The following is a 27,888-nucleotide window of genomic DNA, read 5'->3' on the forward strand; positions in this document are numbered from 1 at the left end:
ACCTGGCAATGTCTGAGGCAGGTCAATCAGCTCCCATAGACCCAATCATCATGGCTGTTGTGGGGATTGTTGGAGAGGTGAATACAGGGTTTAAAATATGAAAATTAAAAGAAAAACAACATTTAAATTAAATTAAAAGAAAAACAGGTAATGAGAGACAAAGGTTGATTCGACAAATCTGAATGCCCAGAAAGAGATGTGTGTTTACAGACTAATACTGAATACCAGGATGGTTCCACTCTCACACTTTGCCTAGTATATTTTAGAAGGTCAAACACTCTTTTCAATTAAATCAAGCATACAGAGAAACATTGTTACAGGATTTTGTGTCCCCTTAGTGCCCGTGGTTCTTCGTCAGGCTGCTCTGAAGAATGAAAATGTAGACCAGACAGAGTGGTGGGCAGTAAAGCAGAGTTTATTGAGCAAGAGCACAAAGCTCTTGGAGAGTGAGGGGGACCCAAGTGGGTTACTCCTGGAGTTTCTGAGTTTAGGGATTTTTATAAGCTTTTTTGCAGAACTTTCTTTTTTTTTTTTTTTAAGATTTTGTTTATTTTTTTGAGAGAGAGAGAGATCATGAGCAGGAAGGAAGGGTAGAAGGGGAGAAGCAGACTCACCGAGGAGCAGGGAGCCCAATGTGGGGCTCCATCCCAGGATCCTGGGATCATGGCCTGAGCCAAAGGCAGACACTTAACTGACTGAGACACCCAGGTGCCCCTTTTACAGAACTTTGTTAAGCAGTCAGGGTGTGCTAAGTCTTGCCAATCAGGGCTTTGGTCATGTATCCATCTACCTATTAGGTGAATGTCCATGTGCTGAGGGTCTTTTTTTTTTTTTTTCTGACATCTGGGGGCTTAGGTCTTAACTGCCCATTGCCCGTGATATTGACAAATGTTTTTGTGATTAATTGTCTTATTTTAGGATGTTTTGCAGAAGTCATTTCTGCAAAGGCTGCAAAGCAGAATGTCAGTGCGGTCCTGTCTAAGCTGCGAAACAGGATATTAGCGCTATTTTATTTTAGCTGTCTTGACTCCATATTTTCTTGTTGGGGACCCTGACTACCTAACTGTCCAACTAATTCTAACAGCATCTCAATAGCATTTTAAAGATATGTAAAAACAAATTATAAAAAAAATAAATTTACTTTCCATTCCTTCCATCCACTCTTAATGTTTTGGCATATATTCTAAAAGAGAGATAGGGACTTAGAGGGAGGGAGGGAGAGACAGACAGGGGTAGAAAAACATAGAAACATTTCATAAAATAGAGCTCATAGATTATACATATTTGTCTTGTTTTTTGGGGGGAGGGAGCTATGAACATTTTTCCATGTCATCATCCTTTGAAAACATGTTTTTCATGACCTACTAATATTCCATTATATTGAGTATACAATTTAATGACTGCCCAGTTTGGGACCATTTATGTTATTTCAAAACTTTTTAAAATTTCTCTTATAAATAATACTTCATGGACATCTTTGAATATGTATTCTTATCCACATTTTGAACTATTTCCTTTTAATAGAATCCTAGGCATATAGTTATGGCTTTTGGGTTTTGTTTTTTTTTTACACAGTTCTTGATGTAGGTTACCCAATTATTTTCCAAGAATTTGGTGTTAATAAATACCTCTATCACCAGTGTTTAAGAATGACTAACTTACATATTATTATTTTAAAAAATTGACAAGTGTAAATAACATTATATAATAGTTATATATTTTATATCTTTAATTACTGAGGTTGAATATTGCCTACAAGTTTATTAGCAATTATGTCACTTTTGTAAATTATCTGCTCATGTATCAATTCACTTTCCTAACAGATTTTCTTTCTATTGGTTCTTTGGATATCAACTTTTTTGCATTTTTTTGCCAATTTGTAATCTGTTTTTTAATTTTATTTAATAAAAGTTTACTTAATAAAAATAAATTTTATTTAATAAAAATATAAAAATTTAATTAAAAATTTTTTATTTAATAAAAAATAAAATAAAATAAATAATGTATTTACTAAAATAAAAATAAAAATGAATTTAAAAAAGGTATATTAAAAAGTTCAATGTAAAATAAGTGAAATCAAGAAAACTTTAGGTGAATTTTGAAGTGCTATTAGTGGAGAATTTTTAAGTATAAAAGTAATAAAAGAAATAATGAAGAGGAAGATCAAATTGAACTGCAACCAAATGTAACCCATTTGCTTTTCAAAACAATTTCAAAAAAAATATGTGATAAGCAATTATAGAACTGAACATAAAATATAATTACCACTTTTGAAAAACAAATATGTAATAATGTAATATCAAATGATTTTTCAAATTAGTTATATCAGTTTATATTCCCACACCCCAGGAAACAATTGTAATAGCAAATCAGCTACATAGTCAAGGGAGTTCACAGCAGTGTGAGCTGCAACAGTCAAAAATGGAAAGTATTTCACATATCCATTAAACAGGAATGGGGAAATTACACATTTTCCTATGCTGGGACACTATAGAGTAGTGAAAGTGAATGAGCTAGAGCCGCATACATTACCATGTGTGAATCCCACAAGTATAATGTAAAACAAAAGTAAGATACCCAGAATATATACAGTGTGATTCATTTATATAAAGTTCATGCACAACTAAACAGCAAATTGCTGGGGACACATACATATGTCATAAAACTACAAAGAAAAGCCCCCCAAAAATGATAAACACAAAACGCTATTGTTTAGATTACTGCTTCTGAACCCTGGTTGCACATTAGAAGTAACTGGGGAGCTTTTAAAAAAAAATATTGATGCCCAGGACCCAGCCCAGAACAATTAAATTAGAATCACTTTATTCAATGGCTTAGCTAAGACTTACAGTAAACACTTAGTGCATCATTGAGGAAATTAGGGTCATCCTTTCTCAGTACCTCAAGGTCTCTGCTTCTTCAATTATTTCCTCTCTCTCCTGCAGCATTAATTTTTTCCTCACTGTTGGGTTTCTCTCTTTGGCATATGCACATGCCTTAATGTTAGCCATCTTAAAAGAAACAATAAAACAAAGAAATAAAAAATAACAGTCCCTTGTCATTATGTCTTCCTCCTTCCATCTACTAACCTATTGTTTTTTTCTCTGCTTTTATAGCTATTGTCCTGGAAACAATGGTCTACCCCTCCTCTTTCTACCTCCTCATTTCCTGTCTCCTCAGCCCACATTACCAGCCACGCCTCTCCAGAACCGCTTGCAGACAGCTTTCATTAAGATCAGCAGCGGTGACCTCTATCCTACCAGACCTCCATCCTCCATTCTTTGACCTCACTGTGTTCAGCCTCTCGGTGGCGTTTGACAGAGCTGGTCACATCCTCTTGCTTTTCCTCCTGCCTCACTGTCACTTCTTGTGCCTGCTTTCTCCTCTTCCTCCTGACCTCAGAACGTTAACTTAGGCCACAGCTTAGTCCCTGGCCCTGTTCTTTAGTGATCTTGCTCTTCCTGAGACACTAAGAGATATTTCAATAGATATAATTCTGGGCTCAGTCAAGACCTTAATTTCCTTAGGTGAACTCACCTTGTCCCGTGCCTTTCAATATCATCTACTGGTTGTTGGCTCCTAATTGTTTATCTTCTGCGCTGATGTCTTTTCTAAACTTGGACTAAAATATCCAATTGCCTATTCCATATATATACCTATACAAACTAGTACTTGATTTCAATCCCAAATTGATTTCTTCCATTCCCTCAGTTTCTCAGGAGAACAGCAGAGACATCCAATTTATCAGCAAGTTTTCTTAGATGGGCCTTCAAATTATAAAATGAGCCAATCACTTTCACCATATTTACTGTTACTTTTTTAACATAAGTCTTGTCTCATCTAATGCAACAGTCTCATGATTGTTCTTCCTGCTTTTACTCTTTATCCACTTCTGGTCTTCCTGAAGCAGCTTGATCCTTTTAAAAATATAAATCAGGGGTGCCTGGGTGGCTCAGTCATTAAGCATCTGCCTTCAGCTCAGGTCATGGTCCCAGGGTCCTGGGATTGAGCCCTGCATTGGGCTCCCAGCTAATCGGGAAGCCTGCTTCTCCCTCTCTCGCTCCCCCTGCTTGTGTTCCCTCTCTCGCTGTGTCTCTCTTTGTCAAATAAATAAATAAAATCTTAAAAAACAATAAAAATAAAAAATATAAATATAAATCAGATTATGTGTCTCTCGTGTTAAAAACCCTCCAGTATTGCCCATAGCCTAGCTCACCATGGCCTCGGGGGAGGACATGCAAGATCTGGTCATTGTCTACACCTTGATGTCATTTCTTACCCCTCACCTTGGTTGTTGAGATTTTAGACCCACTCTCCTTCTTCCATCCCTTGGAAATGGCTGGCCTCTTTAGTCTCATTATCTGAGTGTCAGATCTTCCCTCCACCTGGAATGCTCTCCTCTTAGATTCTGCATTGGCTGGCTCCTTCCTGTGAGTAATTCGATCCTCAGCCCATATGCTGCCTCCTTCTCAAGGGGCCTTACTTCATCATTCCATCTCAAGCGCTTTTGCCCCAGCCCACATCCACACTCACTCTTTATCACGTTAACTTATTTTCTATCTTTATTAAACTATCATCATCTAAGGGTATTTAATTTATTTATGTGTCTGTATTGTCTCTTCTCTGCTTCATTAGAACATCAGGTCCCAAAAAGTGGGGGCTTTGTGTTAGTCATTGCTCTAAACTTAATATTTAATGTACTGCCTGACGATTGGTTGGGTCACAATTAATATTTGTAATGGATAAATAAGTAATAAATCAAATAAAACTCTACTTTTTATGTATGAGTACCCATGTTTTATGCTTATGTTGGATAAGTTTTTTATTTGCAAACCTTCTTGATCATTACATAAAATGGTAAGAGTCACAGTTCATTTCCTGAATATTAAATATTTGATTTGCTCCACTATTATTCCTTCATAGAAAAAAAAAAAAACATGACTGAGGAAGTGTTCTTTAAACTATTTTTCCCATCTCTGAGGCCAAGCCTCTCACCTGTAAGTACACCTGCCTATACATTTCCCTGCTTCTGCTTTTTACCACTAACTCCCACCTGTGTGTTTCCTAGTATGCTAGACTCCCAGATGTTTGTCATGTGCTTGTCACCCTTGCTACACTTCTCTGCTTCCCCCAAATGCTTTTTCTTCATTATCCTTCATGACTTTTGTATGCTCTGTATATACATGCATTCTGTTAACATCTCTCTAAGAATTGAAAATAATGGCACATCATCAGAAGCATTTTTCCTTCTCTCCTGACTTCCCCAGGCTTTGCCAGCATGGACCCATTTTTTGAAAGAAAGCTGAGGAGGTTAATATTGACAATTTGAACCAGATGGCCTGGACACACCGTGAGGTATTTCACTAGATGTAGTTCTGGGCTCAGTCAAGATCTTAATTAACAGCATTGTTCTTATTTATTATACAATCGTCATTATGTGGCATTACACTGATTATGCATTATACACGTGCAGTTCTTTGGGTGAACAGTTCACTTGAGTATAACTTGTGCAAAATACAAAATGTTATTTTAAAATATAAGTGTACCTAATTTAAATGTTCCTGAAGTGAATTAAATGGCAATTTTGTGCTGTTCTTAAGAAAAAGGATTTACACCTACACTGTAAATTATAAAGCAAGCTTCAGTGTTCTTAGCACCCACTTCATGCTGTTTCTGTTAAGAATTCCCAGAAGGGCTGCTTAGAATATACTAGCGATTAAGTGAGTTACAGTACATTCTAAAGGATTTTATAATACCACAGAGAAATAAAAATAAAACACAAAACATATATTTAAATTGTAAAATATGTTATTTCAAAAATTAAAATTAGGATTTATCTGATGGTTCATTCTTCATATTAACATAGGATATCTACCCCACTCCCTACTGAGTGCTTCAAAAGGCAACATTTAAAGATACAAAGTGTCTTTTTCTGGGTGGCTGAATACAAAATGTCGAAAGACCAAATGTCACCTTCCACTCAAGTATTTGTGGTATTTGGAAGAAAAAAAAGACTGTCATTAAGCTAAAATAGTATTATATTACCATGAAACTAAAAATATTACTACAACAAATCACAAAAGAAGAGATATATCATTCTTGCTCTTTTGTATTTTAAATAAAGTAGACATGAGATAGAGTAATGCTTCATGGTTTATTATAGAACCACAGGAAGAGTCATTCCTCTGAAATCATTCTCCACCTCTCCTGGCCTGCAGGTCTTTGTCCCAATGTTGAAGTCCCTCTCTGATTTCAAGGCCATGAGCAATGAGACTTCAGGCCCATTGACCACTGCAATTGATGACTTTAGGATTTATCCTTTGGAAATCTTTTCCCTATTTTTCTCTCCCTCCTCCTTATCCCCATTTTTGAACAATAATTTTATCTCCCTTTCTTGGCATTTACCACAGTGTGTCCATATTATTCATCATCTGATGGGACCCTTCAGGGCAGGGACTTCTTCTCCCTCCCACTCTGATTTTCAGGCCATATATGTTTCATGGATATATATAATTTCACAATATGTATCTATTATCCCATCCAGCTTAAAGAATTATCAGTCATGACCAATATCATCTTATTTACATCCCAACTAACTTCACTCCTTCAAACACTATGAATTACTTTGAAGCAGATTCCAGATATCATATTATTTCAGTAATAAAACTTTGTAAGTGTCTGTTCTTTAAAAATGTCATTAGAACATCTAGAAATACTAAAGATAATTCATTGTAATACTCCAAATTCTCCAAGTGACTCATTAATTTATTTTTTGCATTTGATTGATTGAATCAAGATCTGCATTAGTTCACACATTAAATTTCTTAATCTCTCTCTTTGTTTAATATCACATTTATGCAAGAGATAGCAAGAAGGAACCACAGAACATTTGGGGCTGCCAGTATTCAAAGGAAGAGGTTGTGACAGGAAACAAAGAAAGAAATGGGGAATTAGAGCAGGACTCTTGGACCTAAGCCTGTGTGTCATATTGGCTCATTCGTGGGAGACCTCTCTCAGTTCCAAGAGCAGGGTTTGGAGGTCTCAGTGTCCTTTAGGTCCCTCCAGGGCCTATTCCTCTGACTTGCTGGTTCCTGGAATGTGGGACTGGATTATCTCTAGGCAGGTATTCTGTTTGTTCCCAGTGACTTCTAAGGAAAGACCACAGTACCTTTTTACCCTCTCCCCCAGGCTAGTTCTTGGTGCTGTATCTAGACACCTCCTATGTTCTTCAGCTTAAACTGGTCAATACTAGCAGACTTATGAAAGCTGTACTATTTCAATTCTAAACATCCATGAACTTGATAACAAAGCATCAAAGTACATGAAGCAAAAACTGAAAGAACTGCTGTGCAGAAGCTTTTTATCTTGATGAAGTCTCAATAGTTCATTTTTGCTTTTGTTTCCCTTGCCTTTGGAGACGTGTTTAGCAAGAAGTTGTTGTGGCTGAGATCACAGAGGTTGCTGCCTGTGTTCTCCTGCACAGCAAAGGAAACAGTCAATAAAACTAAAAGGCAACCTACAGAGTGGGAGAAGATATTTGCAAATGACATATCAGATAAAGGGTTAGTATCCAAAATTTATAAAGAACTTATCATCAAACTCAATACCAAAAAACAAATAATCCAGTCAAGAAATGGGCAGAAGACATGAACAGACATTTCTCCAAAGAAGACATACAAGTGGCCAATTGACACATGAAAAAATGTTCCACATCACTCTGCATCAGGGAAATACAAATCAAAACCACAATGAGATACCACCTCACACCAGTCAAAATGGCTAAAATGAACAACCCAGGAAACAACAGATCTTGGCGAGGATGTGGAGAAAGGGGAACCCTCTTATGCTGTTGGTGGGAATGTAAGCTGGTACAGCCACTCTGGAAGATAGTTTGGAGGTTCCTCAAGAAGTTAAAAATAGAGCTACCTTATGACCCAGCAACTGCACTACTGGGTATTTACCCCAAAGATACAAATATATTGATCCAAAGGGGCACCTACACCCCAATATTTATAGCAGTAATACCCACAATAGCCAAACTGTGGAAAGAGCCAAGATGTCCATGGACGATGAATGGATAAAGAAGAGGTGGTATGTGTGTATATATATATATATATATATATATATATATATATATATATATATATACAATGGAATATTACTCAGCCATCAGAAAGGATGAATACTTACCATTTACATTGACATGGATGGAACTGGAGGGTATTATGCTGAGCAAAATAAGTCAGTCAGAGAAAGACAATTATCATGTGGTTTCACTCATATACGGAATATATGAAACAGGGCAGAGGACCGTAGGCAAACGGAGGGAAAACTGAATGGGAAGTCATCAGAGAGGGAGAAAAACCATGAGAGACTCTTAACTATGGGAAAGAAACTGAGGTTGCTGGTGGGTGGGCGGGTGGGGTAATTGGGTGATGGGCATTAAGGAGGGCACATGATATGATGAATGGTGGGTGTTGTATTGAACACTACATCTGAAACTAATGATGTACTATATGTTGGCTAATTGAATTTAAATTAAAAAATTGAAAGAACTGCAAGAAAAATATACAAATCCACAATTATAGGCAGAGATTTTAGTAACCATTAATCAAAAATTGATAGAACTCATAGAAAATCATAACACTATTAACCAACTTAGTATAAATGAAAACTTGCATAGCACTATCAGCCAGCTTGACCTGTTCCATGCTCTAGAACATCCCACTCAACAACAGCAGAAAATATATTCTTTCCAAGTGTACTTGAAATAGTTGCCATGATAGAGCATATTCTGGGTCAGAAAATAAGTTTCAATAAATTAAAAAATTATGTCACACAAAGAGTATTCCCTGACCATACTTAAAATAAATAAAAGAAAAATATCTGGAGGGACGCCTGGGTGGCTCAGTCGGTTAAGCGTCTGCCTTCAGCTCAGGTCATGATCCCAGGGTCCTGGGATCGAGTCCCGCATCGGGCTCCCTGCTCCGCGGGGAGCCTGCTTCTCCCTCTGCCTCTGCCTCTCTCTCTCTATCTCTCATGAATAAATAAATAAAATCTTTAAAAAAAAAAAAAAGAAAAATATCTGGAAAATCCATAAATACTTGGAAACAAAGTAATGCACTTCTGTATACCCCTTGAGTAAAAAAGAAATAGAAAATTATAAATTATTTTGATCTAAATGAAAATGAATATACAACACATCAACATTTGCGGGATATGGCTAAAATAATACTTAGATGGAAAATATTTAGCACTATACACCCATATTAGACAAGGAAAAAAGTCTCAAACAAAAGATCTCAAATTCCATATTGAGAGTCCAGAAAAAGTAGGGTAAATGAAATATAAAGTAAGCAGAAGAAGTAAATATAAAGATCAGGGTATAAATCAGTGAAATAGAAAAAGAAAAAGAATAGAGAAAAATCAATAAACTCAAAGCCGATTTTTGAGAGCAGATGAAATTGAAAAACCACTAGCCAGACTGATCAGGAAAAAAAAAGAGAAAACACAAGATAATATTTTGTATTTCTATTTTTATTTATTTATTTTTAGTAGCAAAAACAAAATAACCAAAATATCAAAAAGAGAAAAAAAGAAATGGTTTAATAAATTGTGGTGCATTGACATGATGGAATATTATTAAGTCATTTAAACAATTAGAAGAATTAGTAACAATATGGAAAAATTCATCTTTATAAACATTATAGTTTAGTGTAAAATCAGGGTTAAAACATGTACAATTAGTGTTGCTATGAAGGCTGAAAGTAAAGAGATAACATTTTATAGAGTGGCAAAATGTAAACTAGTATGATATTTGGATATTCAGATATAAGTATAATATATAAGAACAAGAATAAAACATTATTTCTCCATTCCATACTTGGATGAGTAGATTCTTACCTAAGATTGTGGCCAATTCCAGACTTCATACTTTAAAATAAAGCCAGGATATTTGTATTCAGCAAGAAGATGTAAAATAGAAATAATTCAGAAGATGAACAATGACATTATCAGAAAAGGTTAAAGATATTAGAATAATTTAGCTTGCATAAGCCAGGCAATTTACATTATCTGTACACAGAGAAATATCTTTGTGCAAAAATATCTACATTTTATATACTTATTAAATATATTTAAATATAAATATACTTATATATAAATATACTCAAGTATACTTTTAAAATACTTACTGAATATGTACACTGTAAATGATAGAACATCGGGCGCCTGGGTGGCTCAGTCGGTTAGGCGGCTGCCTTCGGCTCAGGTCATGATCCTGGAGTCCCGGGATCGAGTCCCGCATCGGGCTCCCTGCTCGGCGGGGAGTCTGCTTCTCCCTTTCCCACTCCCCGTTTGTGTTCCCTCTCTCGCTGTGTCTTTCTCTGTCAAATAAATAAATGAAATCTTTAAATGATAGAACATCAAGGTTCTTATATACCAAACTTTTCACGTGACATTGTTAGAAATCTTATTGCCATTTGTACCACTTGCTGCTGGAAGCCTTGATTTGTGATCTGTCTAGCCTATCATTTCTTTCTATCTTCTTTTTTTTATTTTATTATGTTATGTTAATCACCATACATTACATCTTTAGTTTTTGATGCAGTGTTCCATGATTCATTGTTTGCGTATAACACCCAGTGCTCCATTCAGTACATGCCCTCTTTAATACCCATCACCAGGCTAACCCATCCCCCCACCCCTCTCCCCTCTAGAACCCTCAGTTTGTTTCTCAGAGTCCATAGTCTCTCATGGTTCGTCTCCCCTTTCTTCTTAAGAAAGGATATTTGGCCCTAGAAATGACATCAGAGATTATCTATTTCTAATACTTGATTTTAATGATGCATAAACAATGGTTTAGAATGGCAAAAGGACATCAAAACTCAGAGGAATAATTACTGAGAAGAACTGAATCCATATTTCTTAACTCCTAAGGACAGCTGTTCTGCTCCTTAAAAAAAAAAAAAAAAAAACCATTACATTCTATTTTATAAGACACCTTTCCCTCTAAATGGCTCCTATTTTGGTTAGACGATTTTCCTGAAGGCAGAACTTTGTTTCAACCACTAAAATAGGGTTGCTGAAGTTCCTCCCCAAATTATTCTGTTGATAATCTTAATAATCAGTTGTTCAATTCTGGCCCCTGCATCCCAGAATCTCGGACACAAAGGCCCATTGGTTCTCCCTTATCAGGTCTCAGCACTATTGATTCAGCGGAAAAAACAATACTGAGTATCCACTGTGTTTGGCACCATACTGGGCACTGGCAATACTGCAGACGAACTCACTTTGACTTAAAAGTACACAACAGTGGGGCACCTGGGTGGCTCAGTCAGTTAAGGGTATGCCTTCAGCCCAGGTCATGATCCCAGGGTCCTGGGATGGAGTCCCACATCAAGCCCCACGTTGAGCCCTGCATCATCCAGCTCCCTGCTCAGTGGGGAGTCTGCTTCTTCCTCTCCCTCTGTCCCTCCCTCCTCCCCCACATCCTCCCTCCTTGTGCATGTGTGTACTCTCTCTCTCTCTCTCTATCTCAAATAAACAAAATCTTTAACAAAAAAAGTACACAAGAGTGAAACATACACCAGAGAAAAAACCTGGTGATTAATCCACAGGAGGATGCTAAGTACACTTTCTCGTCTTACTAAATCTACTAATTTCCTCTCATCAACTCCTCTTTCTCACATCCCTTGTGCATATAGATGTACATATAACCATGCATCTTACGGAGAAAGAATAATTATAATAAATTTCTAGGTCTGTGCTGGAGACGAAAAGAAAGGACCCATTTTCCTCAATAGGCAAAGTTTGACGTCTCGAGTTTGACAGCTCGGTAGGTTATCAATGTAACTAGGCCCAGTTTAGCCAGTGTTGATTAAATAAACTCTTATCTGAATGTTTTTTTTTCTTTTCTTTTCTTTCTTTTCTTTTCTCGTCTCATCTCTTCTCTTCCCCTTCCTTCCTTCCTTCATTTATTTATTTATTTTTTGGTCAAGGTTAGAGGCACAAATGTTTGATTGCCAAGGCACTGTGATAGTGATTTCTATCTTAAAAAGTCTGGGGTCTACAGTGTTGATTTGTTTACTGATGACTTGGGTATGGATAGGGCCATACTTCTGAAATCACCCTCAAGACCAAGAGACTATTTCTCCAATTGAATCTTTATGCTGTATTTGAGTGTCCTAACTAAGTGGGCGTTTTTCTTGCAGTATAAATGGAACCGTCTAGCTACCAGTAGGATATTGCTCTGTGGTACTCAAATAATTAGACCAATAGGGAGGTTAACAGAAAATATACTTAAGTGGTTGAGTAAACGGCTCCCTTATGGTCCTTTTTATCTAGTGGTTCAATATATTTTTTCTATGAGAAATAATGAATCATCTCTTTCTAGGCTTCATGGATTTCTCTATTAATTTTTTACTGACCTCTAGTTCTCATTTTCCCAGCGATCAGTGTTTTGTGCCAGATACTGCTGCTGGCCAACCCCAAACCTGTCCTTCCTTTTTAATACAGCTCCATTTTTGTTCATGGGGTCAGTGTCTGCAGCTGGCATGCACATCAATCCCCCAGGTTCCCTTACCATAAAGAGTGCTCATGCTGCACTGTCACTAGGTGATACTGCCGGGACAGCTATTATTTTTTCAACAAAGCAGGGTAGATTCAGCTAGCATGAGCCTCTTGCCATCACCTTTCACCCCTTCTTCTTATCCTCAGTGAGGGATTGATGACCAGTAGAGGACAGCACATCATGATCGTGGGAATTGAGGCCACATTCTAAAAGAGTGGATCAGAAGTGATTTGAAACCTCATTCCCTGATGACTTCTTTGAGCCACCATGTTAGTGCTGGCCTGCTCAACCCCAGACTTGGTCTATGGAAACAAGTCACTGTCGCTTGGGTCACCATAGATGCGTTTCTGTTCCCTTTTGCTGAAGGTACTGCTGACTGATTGACTTACTTTTCCCTCTTATTTAGATAGGCCATTAAATATTACAGAATGAGAACTTTTGGAGTTAGACAAGTTGGATTCAATGTCCAATTCTGCCACTTATTTACTGGATGATCTTGGACAAGTTATTGTACCAATGAGTTAATTTTCTTATAAGTAAAACAAATAGTAATACCTTGTTCTTAAAATTATTATAACATTAAAAGAGTACATAGCAAGACATTTAAAAATAATGTATGTATTCAATAACTGTCATTCCTGGTATCCTCTCACTAAAATGTCATTACTATCATCATCCACAAATATTTGTTAATTCTGGACTTGTTACAAAGGGCTCTTTGCTTGGAAACACATTTATGATAAGTTCCTAGAATTCCATCTCATTGCACAGTGTAAAACACAAAAGCTAAACTGTGAATAAATGAGCCATTGCCTTCTCATAAACAAAAGCCATAAAAAGGGAGTATAGATCTTAAAAAATTCTATCCGTTCAAGTGGAGTCGGTTGATTTATATTCTAGCCTTAATCTCTATTTCTTTGAAATTGATGTCAGAAAAATGTCCGTGGGAAAAGAAATTGGTATCAGCTACAACAAACCACCATATAATAGATCTCTTTAAAATGAAATGAAATAATTCCTTTTAGAATAGGGTCAAATGTCCTTCACCATAGGAAGCAAGAAGCCAGGAGGAGGCGTACGGAGTTTAGATTCCAGTAGCCCTGGGTTCTAAACTCAGGTCTATCGCTTACTGTGTGATCTTGGCCAGGTTCTAGATCCATCAGCCTCAGTTTCTCTTCCGTGAGGCTGTATGAATATTTTAAAAGTTCACACATGTTGTGTGTCTGATATAGTTCTTTAGCACAAGGCAGGTATTTCAAATCTATTATTTTAAATAAATGCAGTAGGAGGCACAGATATTTATATCATCACATGCTGTGAGCCACTGGGAAGCAACTGCACCACTGGCCATACAAGCCCCCGTGACAGTGCACGGTGGAACAGGTAGCTTTCAGGGTCGCTTTAGTACATCGTATAAATCTAACAATCCAGGAAACCCACCCCTGTCTTGGAGGCCACAATCAGCTGCTGGCCCATGTTCCTTAAACATCTCACATTGTTTCTAAATCCTTGGCCATTTGGAAAAATTCACTCCATGGAAACTTCTTAGAATGTTCTTCCCCTCCCACAGATTGATAAGAAATCAGAAAATAGCTTTTAGTAATTTTAAACATAATTTAATTTTTAACTCCCTAGATACTTCTTTTTTGTTTAAAAAAGGAGAAGGGAAGAAAGGAAGAGAAGAAAGAGAAGGCAGAGAAGGAAGGAAGGAAAGAAGGAAGGAAGGAAGGAAGGAAGGAAGGAAGGAAGGAAGGAAGGAAGGAAAGAAGAGAGGGAGGGAGGAAGGAAGGGAGGAAGGAAGGGAGGGAAGAAGAAGATTTTATTAAGATGCTATTTGATGGGGAAAGTGTCTGTCTACAGTGGAAGTGCTCGAAAACATCCTCCTGCCTGCTTGGTGGCTCACAGGGCAATAGTCCTGCTTATCGCTCACCCACTCACCTCTGCTGGTTTCCTGGAGGGGATCCCCTGTCCACCCTACAGGGGGCAGGAGCAACAGCACCATATATCTCTGGGTTTGTTCCATCCACTGCTACAGATGCCATACAACCAAACAGAATGTTTGTCCATGATTATTATCCATTACCTTGAGCAACGGTTTTATAGAAGAGTTTATTGAGTCCACACTGTGTCTTTAATGCCAGATTATGACATCACGCCACCAAAATGAAAAAAATAATTAATGGAAATGCTGACACATTACCATTACCCAGAATCTGTGCCTATGAAAGATGCTGCTGAGAGTCCTCACTTCCTACGGGAAAAGCATCTGTCAGTGGGATATGACAGGGTACGGTTTTATCAGGCATAGCACTTTTTAATGATCTAAATAGGATATAGAACATTTTCATGCAAATATTTGTAGAGTAACTATTTATTGATGAATCAGATTCCAGGACACTGGATAGACCCCCAAAAGAAACTGCAGTGAGGAGAATTGATTTTGGAGCTCCAGTAAAAATAATAATAATATTTTTTATCAGGGAAGACTGAAAAGGCTCTGATGCTTTCTCTATTTGCAGTTTGATGCAAATGTTCAGTTTTGATAAGATAGAGCAATTGGTGAAGAAAGCCAGAATGCCAAATTAGAAAGGGAGGATCCCCTGAAAAATATCCTGCAAAACTGGATATTTCAAATAAGAATGACCGAATGACAAAGAACCCAAATTGTCTCTTAATGCAAGGCAATCTTTGGCTAAGTTATTTGCCCTTCATTAATTCTCTGGAGGGATAAATTGTTTTGAAAGTTTTGTGATAAGATATAATTAAGTTTTCTATTACGGAAATAGGGATAGAATAGGAGAGTGCCTTAGAAAAATAGATTTTTATCTCCATATAGTTATAATAATAATCTTAATATGATAGCTACATTTATTAATTAAAAATATTGATTAAGTACCTACTATAGTGCATATCCTATTCTAAGTGTGACGGTTACAGCAATTAATATGATGAGCAAAACTGTCTATCTCATAGAGTTTACATTCTAGTGGGGCAAGGCAGAAAATAAATACAATAGATAAGAAATTGCTAGAATGTTTTGAAGACTGAATAAGTGAGATGGCAAAAGTAAAGCAGGTTAAGGAGGATGGGGAGTGTTGAGGGCAAGAAGTGGTTGCAATTAGAATAGTCACAGGAGAGAGGTCTGATTTCTAAAAAAAAACCTTTCCCAATGCAGAGGGCTCCAGGCAGAAGTATGCCTTGTGTGCTTGATGATGATTTAGGGGATCGGGGTGGCTGGCAGAGAGAGGGGATAGTAAGAGAGGAAATTGGGAAATAGGAGGAGGAGGGGAGAAGAGAGGGTAGACCATGGGGCTGTGTGTTTCCAAGAAATTCAAGATGAGATGGGGAAATACTGGAGAGTTTCAAGCAGAGGAATAGTGTGATCCAGCTTCTCTTTTAACACACTGACTGTGAAAATAGATTGTGGGAGGCAAGGGTGGCAGCAGGAAGGCCAGATGATCGTCCCTGAGTGATTTTTGTTAATCACCTGCCCAGTGCTATGAATTTAGCATAAGAGTCCATCATAAGACTTTAAGGAACATGATTCCATTTTACTGCTGAGGAACCTGAGGCTCATAGAAGTAACATCCCCAGGTCCACAGCTGGTAATAACTGTAGAACTCTAAACACTATGTATTTAAATATTTTCCACACTCTGAATTCATAGATACATTTTTTTTAAATAAGTACACTCCTGAATCCATAGGGATCCAGCAGTAAGCAAAACAGCCATGGTTCATGCAGAGCCTACTTGAGGAGGTCAACATTTAGAACTCTATCAAACCAAAAATATATAATTACGAATTATGAGTAATGTTCCAGAGGGAATACAAGGTGTTATGAAAATTCATAAAACGTAATTTAGGTGGAGAGGTCAGGAAAGGAAAGGCCTTGCAACAAAAGTGACAATCAAGCTGAAACCCCATGGAGGCAAAGGAATTAGGGAAAGAGGTAATGGAAGATAATTTTAGGCAGATGCTTTGAAGTAGCAAAGAGATTAAACTTTGCAGAAACTGAGTAAAGGCCAGTGATGTGCAGAGGTGGAGAGAGTGGTGAGTGATGAGTGGGAACAGGAGACAGAGGACAAACTATGCAGGGTCATAGTGTGGTTTGGATACTATCCTAAATATGAGGTGCTATGAACATGCTTTAAACAGGAGTTGGCAGGACTTGATTTGTATTTTTCAAGATCATTTGTGATTTGTCAAAGGAGGGTTTTTTAATCTATTAGCATCATTCTTTCCTTCATACCATTTTTTGAGGCCTGGCAGACACTAAAGCTAGGACAACAAAATCATGGTGAGGAAGAGGCAGAGATACTTCTAGAAATAGTAAGGGAAAGTCCAACTTGACAGTGGAAGAGGTCTTCTAATTGATGTTCATCTGCCCTCCCACTCCTATCTCCCAGCCCTGCCTGGGAAGAGAATGGAACCCAGATGGGAATCCAATGGAACCAAATGATGATCTCCCATATCAGGAAGTGAGGAGAAAAGATGGGAGAGGTTGGAAGGACAGAGGTTAAAGGGAAGAGAATTCATTCATAGGGTGTTGTTTCGCAATGAATGGGAAAGATGTGCCCCCGGAACCAAATAAAAACAAAGACAAAAGACTCAAACTTACTGATGAGCCATGGAGGAGGATGAGTTCAAAGAGTAGAGGAACGATTCTCACCTCCACCCCCCAGTAGAACCCACTTGTGCTGGAACATGTAGAAGACAATTAAACTAAATTAAATTGTAGGCATCTCAGGGAAATAACAACCACCACAACAAAAATAGCACTTACTGATAGTTACCATGTGGCCAAAGCAATTTTCCTGTATTAACACATTAATCCCCACAGCAACACTCTGAGGTAGGATTATTATCACTCCCACTTTGCAGAGGAGTTAATGAAGGTACAAAAAGATTAGAGAATTTGGCCAAGGTCATTAATTAGCAGGTGGTGTTTATGTAAATATGTTTTCTATTCTCTTTGTACCACATCTACTGCATTTCTCCCCTTCATTTTACTTTCAGGATTAATGTCCATTAATGGGCTGATTTTTCCAAGTGCCAGAGCTTCATTGACAATAGAATCTGGATATAGTCAAACAATACAAAACTGCAGAAACTGTGTCCTCCACAGCCCTCCTTCTGATTTGTCTCGCCTGCACTTTAATCAGCTGTGAGAACACTCTGGTAGAATTCCTCAGGGCTAATGACGAGTCACTAATGTAATTGGTCCTTCCTTTCAGTGACCAGTAATGGTTCTAGTGCCAGGCACATGATACAACTCTTACAGATGATTGTTTTAGTTTTGATTAATGTTTCACCCTATTTTTCAAAAGTTTTCAGGAAATGTATTTTAGTTTTTTTATTTCCAAGGAACTGTACAACTCCTCAAGTCCAACTGATAAAATCATAGAAAACAGCTGCCATGAAGACAGTCATTACTGCTGCTGGAAAATGCAGGGCGTGGATCTGAAATGAAGATTAAGTTCCTCTCTCCCTATTGAAGCATGATTTTCTGCATTAGTTGAATGCTTCCTTGAGTCACTGCAAAATTGAGCCACTTAATCAGTGATATAGAAATATTGGGAACATTCAAAAAAGACACATATTACAAGAGGCATCAGCCCTTAGAAGAATGTATATCTTTAATTCTACAATTACAGTTTTTATAATTAAAGTTTCTTTGTAATGATTTCTAATATATTTGAACTCACAGCCAACTGAATTTTTCTTATTAGGAATCGGCATACTTACCCAGGTATTAGAGTGTTTACCATGGATCTCTAATCAATATAATTCTACCAACAAACACAGACTCTACTGTTTGCAAAACAAACTATGCTTGGCATGAGGAAAACAGAGCTACAGTACAACACATCTTTAAAGATGGGGGTGGAGGGGGCAGGAATACCGAGAAGTAGTTAGAATTCAAAACAAATGAAGTAATTCTTATAAAATAGGTGAAGGAAAGATTGAGGGGCTGCCAATGAGGTAGGATTAAGAGACAGGATGTCTTGGAAGAGATGCTATTGTATAAAATCTTCAATAATCATGTGGTTTCAAGTATGTAGTATCTGGCAAATAATAAGTCCTCAAGAAATATTGGATGTATGGGCAAGGTTAAAAATCTAATAGGTGGTACAGTTACTTTGGAAGATAGTTTGTTGGTTTCTTACAAAACTAAATATACCCCTGCCATATGATCCTACAATTGTGCTCCTTGTTATTTACCCCAAACTGGTCATTTATGTCCATACGAAAACCTGCACGTGGATATCTATAGCAGCTTTATTCGTAATTGCCAAAGCTTGGAAGGAACCAAGATGTCCTATAGTAGGTGAATGAATAAAAAATGGTAGTACATCCAGAAAATGGAATCTTCTTCAGTATTAAAAAGAAATGAGCTATCAAGCAATAAAAAGAAATGGAAGAGCCGTAAATGCATATTACGAAGTGAAAGAAGCCAATCTAAAAATGCTACATACCATATGGCATTTGGCATTTTAGAAAAAGCAAAAACCATGGAGATAGTAATAAGATCAAGTGGTTGCCCTAAGTGAGGGGAGGGATGAATAGGTGGAGCACAGAGAGTTTTTAGGGTGGTGAAAATTCTTTGTATGATACTATAATGATGGATACCTCTCATCACATACTTGTCCAAACCCATAGAGTGTACAACACTAAGAGTTAATCCTAGTGCAAACTACAGACCTTGGGCAATAATGGTTTATCAATGTAAGGTTCACCAATTGTACAAATATACCACTCTGGTGGAGAATGGTGATCATGGGGGAAGTGGTGTATATTTGGGGCCAAGGTGTATATGGGAAATCTCTGTACTTTCTTTCAACTTTAGTGTACATAAAAAAACTACTCTAAAAAAATAAAGTTGTTTTTTTTTTAATAAGAAAAACTCAGTGGGGAAGTTTCAGGGTTCAGGAAGGGACAAATGGGGACAGTATTTCAGACTGAGAGAGATCATTCCCTGCATCCTTCAAGTAAAAACATAGGCCTACAGTGAGACTGTAAAGAAGACCATCAGAAAGTGAGGAAATAATTGGCTATGATTTGACACTCTGTAGTATTAGGGAGGGTGCCTGGGTGGCTCAGTCAGCAGGCTCTGCACTCAGCTGGGAGTCTTCTTAAGGATTCTCTCCCTCTCCTTCTGCCCCCCATCCACTCATGCACGCTCTTTCTCTAAAATAAATAAATAAATCTTAAAAAAAAAAGAAGTGTAGTATTAGGAAGAGTTTGCAGGCATAATTTAGAAGATAATTCTGTCCTAAGGAATGGCGTTATCATCCATTCAGCTGGGCAAGTCAGATGCTTAGAATTTGTCCTTGACGTATTCCTCTCTCTTAACCCTCCATAGGTTCTGTTGATATTACATCTTAAGCTGCTAAACAGTCCACCTCTCCCATCTCCACCACCTCCACTGTAGCATTTTTTCACAGTGGCTTCTTAAAATTCCTTCTGAATGGTCTCTCCACATCCACCCATGCTCTTTTCAATTCTCTTCTCCATGTAGCAACCAAAGTGATCTTTTAAAAGAGCCCATGTCTTTTTTTGTCAAAACTCTTTAAGTGGCTCCCACTTAACATGGCACAAAAAAGTCTTCATGATTAGCTCCCTGTCTACATATCTGGTCTTATTTCACACCTTTCTCAAATATCATTATACATTTTCTTTTATAGAACAAATTATCATTTACATTGACTTAATTTTTGTGTAATTAATTTGTCTTTTTCTTACCAGAGGAGTCCATATGCTATATGGACTCTGCCTCTGATTTTGCATCCCAGTTGTGTGATTGTGAGAAATCATTTAACCTAAAGCCATCTCAGTTTTCTCATCACTAAAGCAAAAAATAAGAATAAGAATAAATATATCTCATTGAGCAGTTAGTTATGCAGATAAAATGGAATGATAATCATAAGAGTTTTTAGACCAGTGCCTGGCACATTGTCCATGCAGTTTGGATGAGAACTGCTAGTTATAGAATGTACATTCCATCACATCACACCAAAAATCTATTAGGCATATCAGTGCTTTTACATGATGCCTGATATAATTGTCTAATTTCTCAATAAATATTTCTTGAGTAAGCAAAGAATAAATAATATAAAAACAAAAGTGAATATAACTATGTCATAGAATACCATTTCATACTTATAAAATTAAAGAGATAATGTAAATATATATTGACAAGAAGTCCAACTGATTTCTGTATTTTGGTTTTACAAGATGATGATGTAGGTACAAATCCTAAGACTTACATCCCAAGAAACACAAATTTTGTTAGTGTTCTGATTCAGCTCATTTGGTGATCTTGGTTTTCCATAACTAGACTCAAAAGATATGGCTATAAAAGCAAGACTACCAATTTATTGATTTAGAATGAGATATTTAATTATACAATGTACAAGAAAATTAGTGTTTTTGCTAGCACATCCCCTACTTTCTAGGAAAGTATATAAAAAAACAAATTATTATAGGAAATATATCTGTTAGGCATGGAATCAGAGCAAAGGGAGTGATTGGATGATATTTGTAAATAGTTACATCAGGCTATGACACTGACACAGCCATCTTCCCTCTGGATACAATGACCTATAGACAGAGCACCTCCCCCTGGGTTGTCCTGACCCAGTTTCCCTCTTGGTGAAAGTGTATCTTTTGCTAGACATTGTACAGGCTACTTGTTTGTGTTTATATTTTTCTTCTTTTCCAGATCATTGCTTAGATTGAATTGCTACGGCTATATTCCAGTCTTAAGGGAACAATTTGGTCTTCCTTTCATTAGACTTAGGCATTTCTTGAATCTCCTTGGTAATAGTTCTATAGTTCTACAAATTCATTTTAGGGTATTTTTGTTGTTGTCATTTGTTTGCCTTTTTTTTTTGGTCTTTTAACCAAGAGTTAGTTTCATTTTTTTGTGTCAAGATTTCATTGCTTTCATTCTGGAGCTAACTACTGATGTCTACAACATGCCAAATAACTGATATTTTTAAAAAGACTTTTATTCTCAAGTTTGCACTATTTTTTATATAAAAAGGACAATTGAGTTATTTTTATAGTTGTTTTTAAAGCAACCTGCCAAAATTCAATTTAGGGAGTCTTATAGAATAAATGAGAAAAGAAAGGAACAATGTGCAGACTTGGAAGCAGCATTTTGGACACACCTAAACCCGAAACTTACACAGAAACTAGGAGGTAAGCAAGGATGCTGCTTTCTTCAATTTATGAGCAGTCATAGAACTGACTTTTATTTAAAATGATGTAAACAGGGGCGCCTGGGTGACTCAGTTGGTTAAATGCCTGACTCTTGATTTTGACTCAGGTCATGATGTCATCATGGTCCTGGGATCCAGCCCTGTCTAGCTCAGTGCTCAGCAGGGTGTCTGCTTCAGGATTCCCTCTGCCTACCCCTGCACCCCACCCCGCTCACATGATCTCTCTCTCTCTCTCAAATAGATAAATATTTAAAAAATAAAATGACTTAAACATTCCCTCCTGATGAATGAATATTCACAAATTGTTGAAACTTTAAATTTTTCTTCTTGTTGGATTACAGAAAGAAATGTCACTTTATAGTTATTTCATAAGTATTTATGTGAGAGATGACTTTAAAACTATTGTTAAGTACAGTAAAATTTCCATTTACTTGGACTAATCAGGGAGGAAAAGCTAGTTGGAATGTAATGAAATGTCTGAAGTGATTTTTATTGTTTTCAAAGCTAGTGATAAATCACACAGGCTAACTCCAGCCTCTATTAATGAGACATTCAAAGAATTCGTAGGTAGCATATTGGTTGCTTTGAAATACAATTAATATCCAAACAAGATCTCAGAAGAAATGATACAAATATTTAAGGGAATAGGACTCCTACTATTAATTTTTCAAACTTATTTTCCATAATTATACAAAATTGTATTCTAAGAACCATTTCAAATCATTGCAAGGTTGAGGTCTGTAAGGCACAACTAAGGACTTTAAACTACATTACAAACTTCGTAGGTGGAAAGTTGAAGTAGTTATTTTTTTAAATAGTAGCTTCATGTGTTTTATGATCTTTGACGTTTTTTAGGCCTGCACATTCCTAATTATGATTACAATTACTGGCTCAGTTAAAGTTGAATGCGTGATTACATGGGAGTTAGATATTTTAACTCAGTAATTGCCAGTGATTAATTTTATTTTTCCAGATTGTTTTTTGTTTGAATTTGAAAAGTTGGCTTATTATTTCCTTGAACTGTAATTGCCTCTAAATTATGCACAAGGCTCTAAGTTCTGAGTTAATTATATCCTAGTGAGCTCTTTTAAATCAAACTCAGAAATTTCAAGGTGCACACATCATAAGAACCCATTGAATCCTTTAACATGTGTCTGGGTAAAGAACCACCATGCATGATTGATGACAGAGGCTTTTTGAAGTCCTTTCAATTCTGTGATGCCAGTCATTAAAGGCATTGAAATTCATCTCTATTGAAGAACTTAGAGAGATTCACAAAATTAAGATTATGCTGGTGAATCTCCGGCCAATGCCTTTTATCCCAGCTTCTTTAGGAAGCACAAGCTCCTGGTCTGAATTATGGAAAAAATGTAGGCAAAGAAAGTGTCAGGTTACAACCATTTTATTTAACCTATATTCATTATATACCCCCAAATGAAAAACAAAGTGGCATAATAAATAGCAGAATGAAAAATCCTGAAGGCAAAGTATGGAGATGTCTCAGTGATGTTACAATTGATTCTTAAAATAAATAAGTCGTTGTAATGAAATATTCCTTCACTTACCTGCTCATTTATTTCAAAAATGACATGGACTTCTGACTCAAGAGACTAATGCAGAAAGTCATTCACTTTTCGTTCCTCTGATACTGTATAGAAATAAAATCTTTTTTTTTAAAGTACAAACCCTAAACAATGAAGTCAACCCTGAGATAGGGTTAAAGAGTGAAAAAGGAGAAAGATAAACATATTTCTGGAAGACTAAAAGCAGTTGGAAACACACTGATGTGTTGAAACGTATCATAAAGCAAAGAGAGCAACATTTCATAATATGTACAACAAAACTTCAGTGGAGTCAGGACTCTAACTTCTGGGTAAAGGAGAGAGTGACCAAGGGCTTGAAAACATGGCACTAATTAATTATGTCTTTTTGGACAGCTACTCCAAGTAGCCCACCTACACATATCCTTACTTCATCTACAAATGAAAAAAAAAAAAAAGAAACAAACTGGTATCATACTTACTTTAGCAACATTGGATGTGAAAAAATAAAACCTTTCATGTGGAAAACATTTTTGAAGACTTTTTTTGAGGTTCAGCTGAATTACTAATCAAGAGTGAGAGCAAGAGTTATTTTTAGATATGTAAGAATTCATAAACTGCTTTTCATTCACTCTTCCTGAGAAAGGCATTTGAGGATATACATCAGAAAAACTGGGGATAAAACCGACAAAGAGATAAAAGAACTAGCCTCGAAATGACATGATCATGATGCTAAAAGGAGAGCTTTGAAGCAGACCCGAAAAAAACAAAACTGAAAATAAAAAAAAAAAATGTGATTAAAAGAAATTAAATGAAGAGGTGGAGAATTTGAGCAGATAAGGAGAAATTATTTTAAAAAATCAAGAGGAAATTCTAAATTGGGAAACATCACTGAAATTAAGAATCAAATGGGTGTGTTTAGCAGCAGGATGGAAATAACAAAAGATAGAATTAGTGAGAGAATTAGTAATTGTGCATATATCAGAAGAAAATATCCAGACCAAAGCATAGAGAAATCAAAGGATGGGGCATAAGACACAGTGCATATGAAATTTTTTAAAAGCCTAACATATGTGTAAATAGTGTCCAAAAAGTAGAAGAGAAAGAAAATAGCATAAAAACAATATTTGAAAAGATAATGGCTGAGAATTTTCCAAAACTTTTCAGACAATTAAATCACAGATTCAAGAAATTCTATAACCCTAAGTAAAATTTTTTAAAAAAACAAACAGAATAAAACACTTAAGCTGGTGAAGTCATAGCAATGAAAAGCAAACACATAGGGCGCCTGGGTGGCTCAGTTGGTTAAGCGACTGCCTTCGGCTCAGGTCATGATCCTGGAGTCCCGGGATCGAGTCCCACATCAGGCTCCCTGCTCAGCGGGGGTCTGCTTCTCCCTCTGTCCCTCTTCCCTCTCGTGCTCTCTGTCTCTCATTCTCTCTCTCTGAAATAAATAAATAAAATCTTTAAAAAAAAAAAAAAGCAAACACATAAAGAAAAGGAAAAAGACATATTACATTCAAAAGAGCAATAAGAATGAGAGCTAACCTTGAGCACAAAGTATAAAGTCAAGGGACAATGCAATTATGTCTTCAAAGTGTTGGAAGGAGAGGGGGCTTAAAATCCCCCTGGCCTGGGATTCTGTAATCATTAACAATATTGTTCAAAAAATGAGGGAAAATAAAGAAGATTTAAATAATAGAAAAAAAAGGAAATACTGATATAATTCAACAGCAGCAGAATCCTATTAAAGAAACTACTTAGGAGAATTCTTCAGACAGAGAAATTATGGAGATTCTGGAAAAAAACAGGAGCAATAGGAAAACTAAATATGTGCATAAATATGAATGTTGATTTATAAAATCAACAATAAAATTTATGTGGATATATATCATATATACTATATATAATATATATACTATATAATATTTGATATATATAATATCCAAGATTAAAGTAAAAACATTAGAGAGGAGGATGTAAAAGCAGTTATAATATTCTAAAATCTTTGAAAATTGTAACAGTACTAATTTTTGTATAGACTTTAAGTCAAGCATATATGTGACATTTGTAGGAACACAACTAACAGGATACAAAAACACATAATTAACAAGCTAATATGTACAAAGACATGAGCAGAAAGAACTTAAAGTTGATTTGGGGATGTAGTACTGGAGTAGAGGAGAGCTAGAATGGAATACTGTTGCTTTCATTATATAAGCTCTTTTGACCTGTTTGATTTTTTAATATATTAATGTGTTTATTAAAATTATTTTACAATTACATATCTTGGTGTAGCTGAAAGTTGCATGTCTTTGAATCAGGTAGCTCTGAGTCTAAATCCTGCTTTGCCACTAATTAATTGGTGACATTTGCATGTTACTTAAACTTGTGAACAGAATATTGTGTTTGTAAAGGTTATTTACAATACATATTCAGAGTCTGTTAGTATTTATAACATATATTTCATATTTTTTCACTTAACAGTACTTTATATATTATTTATTTGTCAATAAAACCAATTTTACAATATTGTTTTGAAATGTCAAAAGAATGTCCCATTGCAATACGTGCCCTCCTTAATACCAAATATTGCAATGAGCACTGGGTGCTATACACAAACAATGAATCATGGAACACTACATCAAAAACTAATGATGTACTGTATGGTGACTAACATAACATAACAATAAAAAAAAAAAAGAATATGCCATTATATACAAATCACAATTTGTTCTTTCAATGCCCTAATTTTAACAACTTACTTAGTTTCCATATTTTTTTTGCAGTTGTAAACAATGCCATGATAAGCATTCTGAAAACCAAATTTTGGTGTATATCATAGGAATATTACTTTAGGATTAAGCACTAGAAGTGGAATTCCTAGGACACATAACATGTGCATTATTAAGGAGTTTATTTCATATTGCCAAATTGTCCTCAAAAAATTTTGTAAAACTTTTCTATTCATTGTTTATGTATGAAATAGAAGTGCCGGGGCACCTGGGTGGCTCAGTCGTTAAGCGTCTGCCTTCAGCTCAGGTCATGATCCCAGGGTTCTGGGATCGAGCCCTGCATCGGGCTCTCTGCTCTGCGGGAAGCCTGCTTCTCCCTCTCCCACTCCGCCTGCTTGTGTTCCCTTGCTCTCTGTGTCTCTCTCTGTCAAATAAATAAATAAAATCTTTAAAAAAAAAAAAAAGAAATAGAAGTGCCTATATCTCTATAGTCTTAACACACTGAATATTATATTTCTTTATATATTTTGCCAATATCATGTGCTTAAAAGTACTTTCTCCCATCCTCAGTATATCTGTTTGTATATTTGTATATTTCTGCACTTTGTTACTTTTTAACTTTGTACTATACTTTAATACATAGTCCTTATTTATCAATCTTCTTTTACAAGATATTCATGACTATTCTCAATAATACACACAAAAATAATATTAAATGTGTCGGGCACATTTAATTCATTAATTTATTCAATACTCCCTCAGCCATGTGTGGTTTGACAAGACGATGTAGTGATGGTGTGTGGGGTGCTTTTGGTGTTTTCTGAAAATGAATTAAATTAATTATTGCGTGAGTGTGTAGGGGAAGGTTGAATAGACTAAACAATAGAAATCTGGTACAAAAATGTATATGGGGATTATATTTTTCTAGATCTTGTCTATTATAATATGTGTTTGTTTCCTTTACACACTTCAGATTTATTGTGCATAAAATTCTTGGGTCACTAACATTTTCACTCAGTCCTCATGGTGATGATCCCTTGTCTTCTAGCATTTAGTATAGTATTAATCCATATCCTCTGAAAAGCAGATGATGAGATAGAGGGAAGAGAACGAGGGCTTTATTGGTGGAACAGACTCTGAAGATAAAGGGAAAGAAGCAGGAGTGGGCAGAGAACATATAGACTGGGATATGGATCTGAAACTTGTGTAAGGGAAGAAGGAAGGAAAGCTAGCTGGGCAGCAAAAGCCTCCAATGGATCGTGAGGCATCTGATGGAGTCTTGGCCAACTCTGCAGGAAGCCCCAGAGCGAACAATTCCCCTTAAGGAGTCCCAAACTGAGTAGAAATAATCTTTTTTTTTTTTTTTCTCATTCAGTGACTTGTCTTCTCATTGTCTTAAAAGGTCTTTTGTACAGCAATACTTTTTATTTTGATCAAGATTTTTATGGGCCGTGCTTTTGGTGTTATATCCAAGAACTCTTTGCTTAACCTAAAGCCTTCAGTGATTTTCTTTTTTTTTTTTTTAATTTTTTTATTCTTATGTTAATCCCCATACATTACATCATTAGTTTTAGATGTAGTGTTCCATGATTCATTGTTTGTGCATAACACCCAGTGCTCCATGCAGAATGTGCCCTCCTCAATACCCATCACCAGGCTAACCCATCCTCCCACCCCCTCCCCTCTAAAACCCTCATTTGTATTTCAGAGTCCATCGTCTCTCATGGTTCGTCTACCCCTCCGATTTCCCCCGCTTCATTCTTCCACTCCTGCTACCTTCTTCTTCTTTTTTTTTTTTCTTAACATATATTGCAT

This window comes from Leptonychotes weddellii, chromosome 1, assembly GCF_054177405.1.
Source record: "Leptonychotes weddellii isolate Sample4059 chromosome 1, ASM5417740v2, whole genome shotgun sequence".
In the NCBI taxonomy this organism is placed as follows: Eukaryota; Metazoa; Chordata; class Mammalia; order Carnivora; family Phocidae; genus Leptonychotes; species Leptonychotes weddellii.